General features: G+C 33.5%; 1 protein-coding gene across 7 annotated transcripts in view; it reads left to right on the forward strand.

Moving 5' to 3' along the window:
- The window catches only part of RFX3 (regulatory factor X3), a 265,614-nt gene that overhangs the window by 16,164 nt on the left and 233,742 nt on the right, over positions 1-15,708 (forward strand). Inside the window, exon 2 of one of the 7 annotated variants that reach the window (XM_074330486.1) lies at positions 87-188. The exons of the other annotated variants lie outside the window; for them this stretch is intronic. The gene's annotated coding sequence lies outside the window, so the exon portion shown is untranslated. The remainder of the gene's footprint in view (positions 1-86; positions 189-15,708) is intronic. 7 annotated transcript variants of the gene reach the window in all.

Consider the following 15,708-nt stretch of genomic DNA (forward strand, 5'->3'; position numbering starts at 1 on the left):
GTAAGGGTGATTCTAATCATTTTAAAGATTGTTGTAAAAATCCATTGAATTATTAATTTTAAAATTTGAAACATCTGTTCCTGTAGGTCACGCTCTTGTGGAACAAAAGTAAAATACTGGCAGCTGATATCCGTGGTTCAAGCCGAGACTTGCCCGGCTGGGCTTTAAAGGTGTTGCAGCACTCTTAAGTAAGAGAACCAACAGAATGAGAATGTGAAGGAACTGCCCTTTATTCCGTAGTAACCAGAAGTGATTGCAGCAGTCATATTATATGACTTCTTATTCTCTTAATCTGAATTTTTGGAAGGATATGTTGTTTACTGATTAATAGTATGAGATGGTGGCAGGAATTAGTAATTACCGTGATTTTCTCCCTCTCTCCTCTCTTTCTTTCTTTCTTTCTTTCTTTCTTTCTTTCTTTCTTTCTTTCTTTCTTTCTTTCTTTCTTTCTTTCTTTCTTTCTTTCTTTCTCTCTCTCTCTCTCTCTCTCTCTCTCTCTCTCTCTCTCTCTCTCTCTCTCTCTCTCTCTCTCTCTCTGTTAGAACTGGAAGTAAATCTATGAGGTTTGAATTTAGTTTTGGTATCCTGTTTTGTGATAAAGATGCATAATTTGAGCACAAATCCTGTTAATTATTTGGAACAGTCCCTCTAAGAGAAGCCAAGAAAATGCCAACTGAATTTTCTAGTGGTAACCTGATGCTCTTCCCAAGTCTCATTTGTGGTACCAAATCTGAAAGGATACATTTATATAAAACAGGAGTAGGTTTCCTATAGGGGAAAACCATTTGTCATTTGTTCTTAACAAGGTAAATCCCCATGGACAAACCTTTCTTGTAAAACTATTCCCTTTGGATTTATCTTTGCCTTCAATAAAAAAGGAGCTATGATAAACAAAGGTATGATGAAATATTAGTTAGCTCTTGCATTTTTGCCTAGAGTTCTACATTCTGAATCTTTATGATTTAAAAAAAAATTTAATATGATGCATTAATGATTTTGCTTTCTGTTAATTGAAGAAAAGTTTTTTTTGAGAAGGGGTTGAGGGAATTTAAATCATTTACTGTTAGACTTAACTGTATATACCCCAGTATACCTACTGTCCTGTAAAACAAAATGGAAAATACAAATATTAAGAGTATGATTCAGTTGAAAAGAGAGTGCTAAATACTTGGAAGAGAGTAACTAAATACTAGACTGCTATATTTGTTGGAAAGAAAGAGGAAGGATCTAAAACATGGAATGTGTTCTTAATATTTATAATCCGGATAAATTTTTACTTAAACTATTTCTAAATATGGATTAATAGAATCTTCTCAAAAGAAGGTACTTTGGATGTTTTCAAACAGCCCAAACTTTTATGTTTCTCTGGGTTAGACTCTTTCAGGATTCCTCATTGTCTATTCATTAGAACCATTTAAGAAATATTTACTGAGTGCCACAAAACTGCCATTGTGCCCCTAAGAAGCTTACAGTCTACATTTTCAAATTTATATTTCACCACTCTGCTCTGTAACTTCTTTTTTTGGCCAGCCTGGCTTATGGTATAATGTAATTGGTTAAGAGCAAGAACTTCAGAGTGAACAGCCCAGGGTTTAAATTTTAGCTCTGCTACTGATTAATAGTTTAACCTTAGGCAGATTACTTAAACTTTGTGAAATAGGGTTACTAAAATCTACCTCAAAAGATTGTTTCAAAGATTACATTAGATGACAGAAGCAAACAGCACTGTGTCTGACGGATAAACACGCGGTAAATGGCAATTGCTGTTACTACCCTGTGGTCACCTGAATTCAGCCTTGTCATTTCTTTTCTCTACAACCTGGTTCTCATCCTTTATTCTTTTTAGAATGTGTTTCCCATGCTTCTTAAATTCATCTTTCCTAAAGTAAGTCTTGGATAGAATGGTCCCTAAGTTGATAAGTTCACTTCTAACCCTGCTACTGATTGGAAATTATGATGTAGGTTTTTGTTTATAAATGTTTGATCTTTCTAAATTGTTTGTAAGCTTCCTGAGGGCAGACTACACAGTAGGTTTCTGAACTGAACACAAAACCCAATGTCCTTTCCTAGTAGAAGCAATCCATGAATAATTATTAAGTCTCAGATTGTTTATCTCTAATCAAGTTATAGAAAACACATTTTACCATTTTATAATTTTGTCTAGCCCTGATTTTACAATGATCTTTAGAACAATGCAGTTCTATTAGTCCAAATGGATTTATTTATTTCCTGTTTTTTTACAACAAATTTAATGGTAAGAATTCCTGAATTTTGGATATTTATTCAAATATAGCGTCATCTAGTTGGCAGTAGATTTGGGCTAGCCCTAATCAAGGTCTCATTTCCTCTTATCTTTTCAAATGATTTTTAAAAATCTAACTCTATGTATATATGAATTTCATATATATTAATGTATGTGTGTGTATGTATGTATGCATGCGTATGTAATTCTAGACTTCCCTGGGATTTCCTTATTGTCTGCCAAGACTAATTCTGTAGCTTCAGAAGTTGGGGAGTACCTTTTAGGATCCATTATCATCTTTCTGTTTTCTGGTTATGGCAGGGTATGGGAATTCCTAATGCTGCTTAATATGGGAGAGACATGGGGGAGCAATAAGAAAACTATGATTTTGGGGGGCTATTTTGAATGCCCCAGACTTCTTGAGTTTTACCTCTTGCTACCGAAACTCACTGTCCTGTTGGATGTCAAAAGTGCAGAACCACGACTTGAGTTCTAAGCTTATGCATATACCGAGGCCACTGGTGGTATCAGAATGGAATTTTTACAGTAGTCAGATCTGTGGTTGCATTTGTGATTCCGTTCAGGTCTGTGTTCCAGTCCGAGTTGCACTATGGAAAGGTAGGGGTAATTTGCTGTGATGTTTACTACAGAGACTTTCCCCTGAGAAAACTTTTTTTTTTTTTAGTTTTTTTTTTTTTTATTATTGAGCTGTCATTCATAAATCTGTCCAGCTCTTTTTGTTTATACCCCTTTATATAGTTTTATTAGTGGTTGCTCTAGGCGTATTATGTTATACATAAATTATCATAGTCTGTTGGTGTCATTTGACTCGTTTGAGTGAAGCCTTTCCTCCCCTTACCCTCCCTATTTATAATATAATTATCTTAAATATTTCCTAAACATTTAGAACCACATTGGTGATATTTACAATTTTTGCTTTAACTCTTAAATATAATCTAGAAAACTCAATAGGAAAAGAGATGCCTATTTGCCCATATTTTTGTTTACATGTTCTTTCGTCTTTATAATGTTCCAAAGTTCTTTCTTTTATTGTTTTCTTTTTGTTAAGAGAACTTCCTTTAGCCATTCATTTAGAATAAGTCGGCTGGCAACATATTCTCTTCACTTTTGTTCATCTGAGAATGTCTTGATTTCCCCGTCATTTCTGAAAGATATTTTCTCTGGGTACAGGATTCAGGGTTGACAGTTCTTTTCTTTCAATACTTAAAAAAAAGTGTTGTGTCACTTTCTTCTAGCTTCCATGCTTTTTGAAGTTTTTCCCCTATAACTGAAGTGTCATTTTTTTCTCAGTTTGCGTTCAAGATTTTTTATGTCTTTAGGTTTCAGATGTTTAATTATGATGTGTCTTTTCATGGGTGTCCAGCTCCCTTTTTAATCAGTGTATTTTCATTCTGTACCATCTCATAAGGTGACTGAGTTTGGTGAATTTACTTCCAGTTGTGAAGTCATCTTAACCTCTTTCGAGACTCAGGGAGTTCCCTTCAATTTCTAGAATCAGTTTGGGTATACAAGCTCATTTTTATTTTTTATGTTCATCCATATATTTGTTGAGCAGATATTGGCACAAGGTGGGCCAACCACTGAACTTCTATGGAGACTACACAGTGAACAGAGCTGATGAGGTCTCTGCCCTTGAGGAGCTTGCATTCAGACTGTTGAGGATGAGGGAGAGTGAAGACACATGAGTGTTATAATAGATAGTTATAAATGTTATGGAGGAAAATAAAAGAATAGGGGAATAGAGAAGGGTAGGTGATGAGGGTGGAGGAGGCTGTAATTTTAAGAAGGGTGATTAGGAAGAGTTTATAAAGACGGTGACATTTGAACAAAGCCTGACAGGTCGGTTTTGTATGTTTCTTCAAATGTGGCTTTATAAATTTGTAATATTGATTCCTTGAATGATGCCAACCTTTCTTCTACATGAAAGAGTCCTAACTATTTATACCTGTTCTTACATAGTACTTTTCTTTCTCCCTCTTTGCCACCTTCTATCATTTTTATGGCTTTCCTTGGATATACAGCCTTTTCATTTATATATTCTTTTGAGATGTATTCATGAAAACATTGGTTTTCTATAAGGAAACAAGCAGATTAAGAGACTCTTTAAAAGCTGCTTTTAGTTTAGGTTTTTTGTTTTGTTTTGTTTTGTTTTTTAGGGGTTAGGGGATGTTAAATTCTTCAGTCCACCCTGCCTACTTCCAAATTGGAAGTTCTTCTGAAATACCTGTAACCTAAAACATATCCAAAAAAATTTGTACATGAAATATTAAAAGTAAAAATGACAATTAATAGGCACATTGAAATTAGAATTAGCTGACTGTTAGTTTGGTTGGTTATATCCTTAGTTTGCTTATATGGCTAATTTAAACTAGAGAAAGAGATTAATTCTCGGCCTTTTGGTGAAGATCAAGTGTAAACTAAAGAAAGATTCTTTGTGATGGCTTCTATGATCAGAATGTTCTTCATTGTCATAAAAGATCTGAAACTAGAATGTCACTGTTGATATAGCACAGCTATCTATCATTATCTAGTGATCTTTAATCATAGATTTGTGAATTGAATTTAATGTGTATGCAGAAAGACATTAATTAGAGACTATTTAGATAAATAAAAGTTGCTAATGAAGGCAAATTGACTTGATTTCTGTTATTCTGACAAATAGATTGCCATGCTGATCTTTTAGAATGAGGTTTTCAGTATACTAATGTCAAAATCATTTTAAAATTTCAGTTCAATGTCAAATATTGAGCATATATGCCTATCATTTTTTATGCAGTGTACAGTTTGACAGTATTTGAAGCTATTGCACAGTATTGGAATACTTCAAAAATGGTACAAAATTAATATATAAATACGTGTATTTTTAACATATTCAAGAACAGAGAAATTGCTGTGGAACCTTAAACAAACAAAAAGTACCTTTCTCTGAACTTATATAATTATATATACAGTATTTATTTCTATTTCTGGTTTCTATCCTTAAAGGCTGGTTAAATGATTATACTTGCAAATATGCCCAGGCATTTGTGTTTGAAGTGGGTCAGATGTGCCCACGTTTTAACAACCTGTAGGCCAAAGTTTATTGAACTTGAGTACCTGGTATTTCTGCTGTTTAAAAATGTAAATAAATTAAAAATGAAAGAAGCCAAATTTAGTATCACCATTTGTTTATACCAACACCATGTTTATGAAAAAACATGTGATCTATAAAAGACTTTGGAGAGCAAGCCTACTCTTCTTATTTTACACCCCTAACTTAATTTTAAGAAAAAAATGGAAACATATACAAAAATAGAACAGTATGATGAAATAATGAAATGAATTCCCATGTATCTATTGCTCTGTTTTAATAGTTAACAACTCAAGGTTAATGTTGTTTCAGGTACACCCCTTAACTCCCCATCTACCCCATTATTATTCCTGTCACTTTTTACCTATGGAAAAAAACCCAAAAGAGCTGAGTCAGACTTAGAGCTCAGATCGCCACAATTACTCTGTTTGCCATTTTGTGTCATCTCCCCTGTGGATGGAGGGATAGATGAAAAATCTTGACGAGAATAAAGGTTAGTTTCCAGACAAGTGTCGCTTAAGATTTTGAATTGTGAACTTTAATATTTCTGGTCTCAGATTTTGAGTTCAAATTTAAATATTATCTTTCAAATTTAATATAGACTTCACAAAGGCAATTTGCTAAGTACTCTGTAAGACAGTAGTATTTGTCTCTGTTTTAAGATGGTGTGTTTCTTTTATGTTTTCTAAAGATTTTCTATGTATTTACTTTCACAAAAAATTTGTGAGATATCTATCTTTGAGGTTTTTGGCATTTATAATGTGATGCAACTGAAATTGTCCTTTGGATTTATAGAATGTACTTGAAGATGCCTTTTTCAGTATTCTTAGTAATTATGCATTTCAAAAATCAATTGATCCAATACCTTGTTTCAAGTTTTCAAATGTGTAAAAGTGGGTAGTAGTAGTTAAAAAGTGAAAGTTGTTTTTAAGAAGGTTTAAAATGTGTTTTTAATTGATACCACTCTTCTAATCAGGTGTTTGTACCACATTCCTTTTACAAAGTTTAATACTAAAAACAAAGAAACAAACACAACAACGCTTCCTTTGTACATTAAATATCCTTTTGACCATGGCTAAACAACTTATAGAAATAATTTGAAAAAACTATTTTGGGAAATATTCCTTCAACAGAAAGGAGAAATAATGTTATATTTATGGCTCTCATAATGATTTCTCTTTATAATTGGTATGATATGACTACTAAAAAGAATTCTAACCTGTAAGTCATTTGTTACCAACCTTAATTATGTGATTTATCAAAGAACCTACAATTCTTGATAACAAATTATGAAATTTAAAAAAGAATTCAGCAACATTTATTGAGGATCTTTATATGTGCTATTATATGTGCTATTTATAGCAACATTATATGTGCTATTCAGCAACATTTATTGAGGATCTTTGATTTTTTTAAAATGGGTGTGTGGAAATGAATCAAATATAGGCTGTTGCAAATCCAAGAAAACTGGAATATGCAAAAAGAGGCTTAATTCCATGGACGAATAAGTTATTCTCAATAGCTATGTACTCCTATTGTTTCTTTTGAGGATGCCACACTGTATAATTATTATAGCTTTATAACAAACACCAGAACGCTCTTTCCAACAACACTTCCTCTGTGGGATTTCCATCTCCATTTAAAAAAATTTTATTCTGTATTTTTGCCCCATTGCCTTTTAGTTAATAGTGCCTGCCAGGATGCTAAGTATTAATGTAGCCAGTTTAGAACTTTCAGAGCAGATTCTTCCAGCATTATGTACTACACTTGCCCTGTAATTGACCAACTATTAAATAACTGCCTTAAAAATTAACACGTTTCCCTAACACGCCCTTTGAATGGTATACGTAGATTCTGACTTTAATAACTTTATTGACTACTGTGTGTGTGTAATGTGTAGTGTGTGTGCTTTAATGTTTGGTGCTAGTTTGGAAAAAAACAACTTTCATTACTTTAACATTTTTTTTCATGTGTTAGGTAAGTCCTGCCCTATAGAATTAAGTTAAAATGTCCTTATCCTAAATAAGAATTGGAAAGTATTCACACTACTTCATTGTAGAGTTAAGTTGTCTTCAGGTTACTGATCAGTTGGTTTTTACATCATAAATGTTACTGATATCACTGTATCTTTTAAGAACATTTTCTTGTCTGAGTTGTATGCCTTCTTAAGAAGCAAGGCTGGATCAAGGAAAATCTAATTATTGAATATAAAAATATCATATTTGATTTCTATTTTTTCCTCATCTGTAAAATGAACCATGTTTCTTTCTGCAAATTTTCTTTCAATTATTTTCTAACACATTCTTGTCTTTCTTTATTATCCTTTCTGTTCCTTTTCTCCTATTTTTTTCTTCTTTTTCTGTTATGTTCTGCTTGCCTTATTATAGGCTGTTTTAGTTCTAAACCTTCCTAGCTAACTCATTCTCTTCCTGCCTCAGTCTCGGTTGTTTGGTCAGATGTTGCCTTTACACCGCCTTCTCAGCCTGCTTCATTGCTCCTTTATTATTGGATTGTCTGTCTTTTCTGGATTGTTGTACTAGTAGTTGTTTCTTGGTACTTTTAGAGAAATATTTAATTTCCCTTACTCTGCTTCCTATGATGTGCAGTGAGAAGAAGAAATAACAACAATCATTGAAGGACAGATGTATACATGGTTCTTTAAAAAAGAATAAGGCAGTGTAGTGTCAGATTGTTTTTAAAAGTGATTCCAGCTCAGAGTAGTTAGATAGAAGGGTTAATTGTTGCCATGAATGTAGAAAAAATGTTGCCTGGCTTTTTAGAAAAGTTATTTTTAACTTTCGAAAGCTGCAGGCGATATTAGTATAGTCAAAATATCCTTGTCAAGCTCTGGATAAATTTTCATAGTTGAGATGATTATTGTAATATCTTATTTTTATTTATCTGTGTGGCCATTGGTATTTTATGGTAGACCAACTTTATCTATTTTTGTCTTCAAACACTTTATGAGAAAGACCAATGATAGATAAGTAAATTAAAGTCAATACAATTCTTTTAAAGAAGGTACTAGAAGTCCTCTCTTATCCTCTGCCCACACTTCAAGTTGTTTCACACAATTTGTTTAGCAGTATATTTCTCTATTGTCTCTCTTTTTTTCATTTACATTCAAGTAATTCAGTGAATTCATCTGAATAAGGTATTGTTAATCTTTAAAATTATAGAGAATATGCATATGATAGGATAAAATAGATTTTAGAATTAATGTAAAATCATTACTGACCAAAAGAGATGAAAATAAAAATTAAAAAATCATCTGTTTTAATAATAAAATGAAATTTAGAATTTTTTCAATTTCTCTTTTTTTTGTTCTTTTTTTTTTGTGGGGTGAGGAAAGTGCTTTTTAGTTTTACAAATATCATGATTTCTGGGTCTCCTGGATTCCTAGATTTAATTTATTTTTCTATTATTGAAATATATAATAGAAAACTTTATATATATATATATATATATATATATATATATATATATATATATGCATTTTTATTTTTTTAAGTTAAGGTTGAAGGTACTTGCCTTTATTTCCCTGAAATTTCTGAGTTTATTTATGTCCATTATGACCTTTTAGGGGACTACATGGAAATAAAAACTTGGGGATGGTAGGTGGTATAATTGAAATGTAGATCATAATCTGTTCTTTGTTTGTTTTACCAAATTAGTCGGGGATTCTGAGGATACGTTTTGAATATTTGTGTATGTTTAGTATTTTGGCCCTTTGTTAAAAATCTCTCAGTGTGACTTGTTTTTAATAGGATGTGTCTTGAATTGTGGGCCAATCGCTCTTGAAAAGTCTTAAGCCCTTTAAACACACTAGTCAGACCCATAGAGGGAAGCTACAGGTTTATTAGCACTCCTTAGCCTGAAAGCACAGCATACCCTTCTAGGTTGCACAGCAACAGACTCCTAGCAACGGTAATAGATTGAATTTCTAAGAGTGACCAGGCCGGATGTAATAATAAAGCAAGAGGTACAAACAGTTGTCATGGTTTTCTTTTCACAGTAAGCTAGTTTGATTTGGGGAAGTTTAGCCTTTCAAAAATGGGCAAACTTCTTATAAAAGTACTGTTGTTTGTGCACAAGACTTCTGGTATTAAAATAGCAATTACAGTACCAAATTAAAAAACAAAACAAAAACTACTGGTTAAAAAAAATTGTATGCTCAAAATTAAACAAAACAAAAAGTTAAAGGATTATCATGTTAAGAAGTTTTCAGAGAATTTTTTTTAAAAGACATCAGAAACTTAAAATTGAACTGTAGCAAAATAGTCCTAATGAATGCTTTTTAAGAATAAAAATCATAATATTTGTACTTTCTTTTGGGGATCCTTCATTTATTTTAATTTTGATACAACTCTTGTAGTTTTATATACACAGTTTAAGTGGATGTGCATATAAAACTAATGCTTAATATACTTAAAGTTTATCTAAGAAAACACACCATTTGCACTATATATAAGCAATGTTTTTTGAAATTATGAACTAATAACTAATTTAGCGGAGAATTTATTGAAAAAGAAAGAATAAAGTAGTATTAGGTTAGTGCAAAAGTAATTGCGGTTTTTGCAGTTTTTAACCTTTTGAAATGCAATTACTTCTGCACCAACTTAATAGAATGTCTAATTTTACACAGTGACAGTAAAAATGTCTGTAATATTCGTAAAGGTGTAATATTGTGCTATAACTCTGTCAACATTTCTCTTGTGTATGCTTTAATATGTGTTTGCTATGTAGCCATAAAAAAGAGATTAATTCAGATATATTCAAAACCTGCAAGAGGACTCCTCCATCAAAAGAAACAGATCCTCCTATAGCTGCTGGAGTAGGGAGTAAAACTACAGCCTTTGACAGCAAAACGCTGTAAATATACACACATGCTAAAACCCTTGATTTGTTCATCTTTTGTGTCAGCATTTGGAAAAGATTGTTAAAGTGGCAGTTATAGTAAAGACTGGCAATTACAGGAAAGAGCAGAAATTAAGTGTTTGTGACCTATTATATTTTATTAAAAGACTTGGCTTATTAAAATGGTGCTGCTTACTCTGATTACTTGACAGCTGCCCTAAACAGATTAGAAAATACACAGTTTTAGCTAAAGGTAAAAACCAACCTTTTAAGCAAGTACATAACATAAAATATGTAAATGGTATAGTATAAAAGTTTGTTTAAACAATGAATTTACTTTAGTTAGAGATGTTTATTAATGATTAAGTGGCATGCTCTTTTGCGTTTCTATAATAGCTTACCTATACTGGCATTTTCCCACTGAAATATTTTAATACACCCATCTGATATTACACTAGCTTCCTACCAGAGGGTCTTGTGAGGTATCATAGATCCAGGATCAGCATGACATCACAGAAAAGCTTTCTCCTGCTAACTGATGAATTATTATCTGAATTCAATATAAATACTACCTTTACCTGACAGAATTCAAAACTTTAGGAAGTTTTAACACTAGATTATCAATTTTTGAAATGTTTTTAATGTTCTTTTTTTCTTAATCCAGTAGAGACACAATGAGTTTAATACTTGAATTTAGGTTTCCCTTTTGTAACATTGAATTGTTTGCTTTTCTAGAGAAAAAAATGTATGTGGCTCTTATTACCCTCAATGCTGATTCTGAAGTTTTACTGCTGCTTACTTTGTTCTAGCTATATCTTATATAGTGACTGTATACAGCACTTTGTACAACCGTCCTGCTTATCCATTATTCTGAATTGTAGTTTAGCAGTTAAGTAGCCTGACCTGCTACACAGTCTAACATTTCATGATTTTGTCCCCATCGTCTATGTCATGAGGCATGGATATGCACTGTAGTTCAGTCTATGAGTATGAAATCCCAGCTCACTCTTGAATATACAAATACAGGTTCAGTATGAAGCAGATTTGTGGGAAGATTACTTCCCTCAACTAATCTTGAATATAGATTTTTGTCAAGACTCTTACTGTGCTAACGGTAGTCTGTTGTAGTGCTTGCATGGACCTGTAAAATTTCCACAAAGACACAAACTATGCTATGCGAAACACTCTTGCTAATTCCATATATACAAATATCCCTGACTACTTATAACTTTAGTTTAAAAAACATAAAAATATCTGATTGCTTGAGGTCTGTCAGTTTACGAACTTGTTCAGAAAAGATGTGAGTCCTAGTCTTTTGAATAAAATAGATCTGAGTTTAAATCCTGGCTTTGTCATTTGATAGCTAATTGTCCTTGAATTAATTCCTTACCTACTTTGATCTCAGATGTATAATGTAAATATATGGGGATATTACCTATTCAATTGGGTTCTAAAATGAAAAAGTGAAAAATAAAATGAGATCAGTATATATAGGAAACTTAGCATGGCAGTCTAGAATTAGCACTCAAACTGTCATTAGCTAGGATTGTCATTATCTTTCTAGTTTACTCCTTGTGGTAGGATGTGAGGAGGGTTTTTCAGGACAGGGTGGTAGCTGAAAGTGGTAGCCTGGAACTGGATATAATCAGAAACAATTGTTTTTCAAGAGGGATGTTTTGTTAAGTCGTTCTCAATATTGGTCAGTGGGTAGGAATACTTTAGAGTAAAATTTTATGAAGTGACCCCTTTTCACAGGTTGAAATATTGGGGCAAGAGTTTTTTTAAAGATTACAAGAGTAATAATTGATAGGAAAATATGCACTAAATAGATGAAGTACTAATTATGCTGTACAAAGGGTGGAATTTGAAGAATTTATTTTAGTAAATATGTACAGTGAGCCTTATATTATTTAAACATTTAGCCTCCCTTCAATTTTTTATTCCACGTAAAAACTGTAAGAGCAGAAGTGAGTAAACTGCCCAGCCTTGTGTTAGCACCTTGTATTGTTGATTTAAGAGCACTGAAAATGAGTATCAATAGCTTCTACGAAGAAGTAAGACAACAGTGGAGTCATATGAAAATCTGAGTACCTTTGTCCCTGTCCCTCTTTTGTCCTGTCCCTTACAAAATGTTCAACATGCTCGCCATTGGTTTACAAAATATAGTTTAAGTTTTAATATATTCTGTTGTTGGTAAAGGAACTATAAAGGTGTTTAACGTAATGAGAAGATATTATTTGCAAAAGAATAGAAGTGGTTTGAAGTATAATGGTTTGACGTAGCTAGTGGCATTAAATTGGTTTAGGCAATGGCTATCCTTTTTCATTTCTTTGAGGAAGTTAATGCCAGCCGAAGCTTAAGGAAAGGAGGAGGTACAGACTGCGTTTACTGTTGCCTTGATATTTTAAGAGAGAGAAGAATACCAAGTTACAGTGATACTTGGAGCCCAGGGAAATTAGCGCTTTATGAAACTCAGATACAGTTTTTCTGATAAAACCACCAGCTGTTAGCAGTAGTTTTGCCAATTTTAAAATAATGAACTTTTCTTGAGTGTGACTTGTTTGTATTGTTAAACTGTTCAGTGGTATTAGTTTGAAGAATTAAATATTGCCAACATTATTAAATTTGGAAATTTTAAATTTCAGAGTTAAAATATAATTCTATTCTGATAAAAGCCATTTTTTGACATTAATGAATATGTACATTAATGACTATCTACACATGGTGCAATTGTCCACTTTTAAAACTGTAGAATGTAATTGTACCTTTTATACTTAATTGAATATTATGTCCAGCCAAATGATGATTCATATATTAGCTTCGTAAATAATCTCGCTGCATAGAATATTTTTCTCCTAAAAATGAAGTTTTTACTTCACTGTTATCTTTTTTTCTTAGTATTTGTAGCACTTTGAGTTGTTGAACTGGGGAAATATAGTATGTATACATATACATTATATACAAATGTATGTAAATGCACACATACACACATATGAAATAGCATGAACTTTATTTTCATAGCAGTCTAGAGTTAGAATTCTTCATATTGAGATAATTTCTAGGTGAGAAAATCTAATTAAACTACCAGAATTGTCCAACTCTATTGGTAAGGTCTTTTCACACCAGTCTTTTATGCAAAGTGTATACTTTGTATGAATGCTGTGCAAAGTGCGAATGGAGGAACCCTAGGGCTACCAGCTCCAGGAGTCTCTTCTTTTTTAACTAAATGCCTGTGAGGCCGCATTTTCTTCATATACTTCAACCAAAACAGCAGATTTTGTGCAGAAGTAGATGTGAGAGGCTAATTGTCTTCTATTAACAATAGACATTAGAGAAGTTTATAAAAATGTAAAACAATGTCACTCTTCTCATTGAAGTTTTTTCTTTTTTGAAAAATTTAGATATATTTCGTAACAGTATGTTAAGATGTATTGGTTTTATTGTTATTTTCAAATTGATAAATATATTACATTTCTCCATTTAATTTGTAATATGATGAATATAGATAGAAACAACTAGTGATGTACTGGAGCCTGTTCTTACCCACTGAAGAGAGCAATGTTGCTCCTCTCTTCTTAACTGCATTTAGATGTGACATACTAACGTGAAACTAGCCATGATGGGAGTAATTTACACCATGGAAATTAGGAGAAACTACAGATCTGGCTGTTTTGGTGGGGGAAGGAGGGAGAGCTGGCTGTTAAACATTTACCAGTGCACAACTAGATATGCCTATGAACCGAACGTCTTTGGGGTTCTCAAAAAATTTAAGATATAAATGGGTTCCAGAGCCAAAGGTCTGCTTATTATAAAAACTAATAATTAGTTTATTATGCAAACTTAACAGCAAAGTCTATGCTCGAGGCAGATTTTCAGCCAGGTGCTCTGTCTTGAGAGACTCTTTGCCAGTCTCTCCTACATATACTGCCTTTCAACAAGATTAACTCCATACAATGATTTCCAGTCAAAAGGAGTGAGGTATCCTTTCTGGTTCTGGCCATGCTATGTACATAGCTCATTTACTTGCTGACTGATCAGAAACTATCAGTGTTATGGGGGGTATAGAAAAAAGACTCTGGGCTTGAGTAGTTAGAGACGTCTTCGGGGAGGAGGTAAGGCACGATATGGATCTTGAAGGTGGTTTGTGACGTGTATTGGCTGTAAGGAAGGGATTAAGCACATGCTAGAGGTACATTTTGTTTTGAAGAGTTTGTTGGGAAGTAATGAAGCAGGTGGAGTGAAAAGGAAAATCAGGCTGAGGATTTCAAACTTAGAGCATAATCAGACAATATATTTTCAAAGTGGATCAAATGTGAAGATGAAAGCGGTGCTTTAAGGAGATGAGTCTGGCAGATCTGTGAAGATTAGCAGAGAGTGGATCCGAAGCCAGGTAAACCTCTTTTAGTCAATAGGAAATATAGTGTGAAGAACCTGGGCTTTTAATTCAGAAAGACCAGGGTTAGAATTCTTCTGCCACTCTGTTACTACTTTCAATTTATGGATAAGATGTAGGTAACTTGCCAGTGGAGGTTGTAAGTAACAAAACGGATGTGAAAGAGGTTTGTATAGTATAGATTAGATGCTTGGTGTACTATGCTAACACCTTCAGTAAGAGGTATTATCAATGCTACTTGTACAACTACTGCTATGACTGCCACTACTATTATAACCATCATTGTTTGATAGGTTATATGGAAGATCAGAACAGGGGAACCTTCAGTGTGAATAGGATGTGGAAACCAGGCCCATCCTTAACAGTAATGGGTGCAAGAATACAGATGGAAACTCACTCATTATATTTCTACACACTTAAATGTTGCAGATCAGCTAACTGTTAAATAAAATATACTCTTGCCTCCAAATTTGACAAATGCAGTTTCTAATGAGATGGATGACCTTTTAGAATTCTCAGGTTTTTTTCAGTTCTGTTTCAGAACATAGTGGCAGAGGGAGAACTGGCCTCTGTCACCTCGTTCCTGTCCTACAGTCATACCTCCTTTTGCCCATATCCTAGGCTCTTTGCCATAGCATGTCCACATGCTTGCTCCCCAAGCAACCTTGCCTTACCCCTTACAAGCTAGCTCTTGACTACTACTCAGACCTTGAGGTGAATATGGCTGAGGATTGATAGTCTAGGGTTCTGCATCGGAATTTGGGGTTCTGGGAGTCTGGTGAGGTCAACTCCAGAGGAGTCAGAAAGGATGGCCCTGTGCTGTGCAGACTCCTCACTTCACGAGGAAGTACCTGGCCAGTGGGCCAAATTGGGTTCTCTAAAATGCAAGGCCTAGGGCAATGGCCCCTTTTGCCTCTGTCTCAGGGTGGTGCTGGAAGGGATCATCTGACATGAGTGACAAATCAGTAGGACGTGTTTATTGTTCATTGTGCGATCTGTGAAAATGAGAGTGAAAAAAGTGAAAGATCACTGGATTCCAGGAGAATTTGAAAGCCACTGAGAAAGTTAGGACAGAATGTGGGAGCAGATGAGGTGGGACCTGAATGCAAAATAACTATGTTTTGC

The sequence above is a fragment of the Rhinolophus sinicus genome, linkage group LG04, assembly GCF_036562045.2.
Source record: "Rhinolophus sinicus isolate RSC01 linkage group LG04, ASM3656204v1, whole genome shotgun sequence".
Lineage (NCBI taxonomy): Eukaryota > Metazoa > Chordata > Mammalia > Chiroptera > Rhinolophidae > Rhinolophus > Rhinolophus sinicus.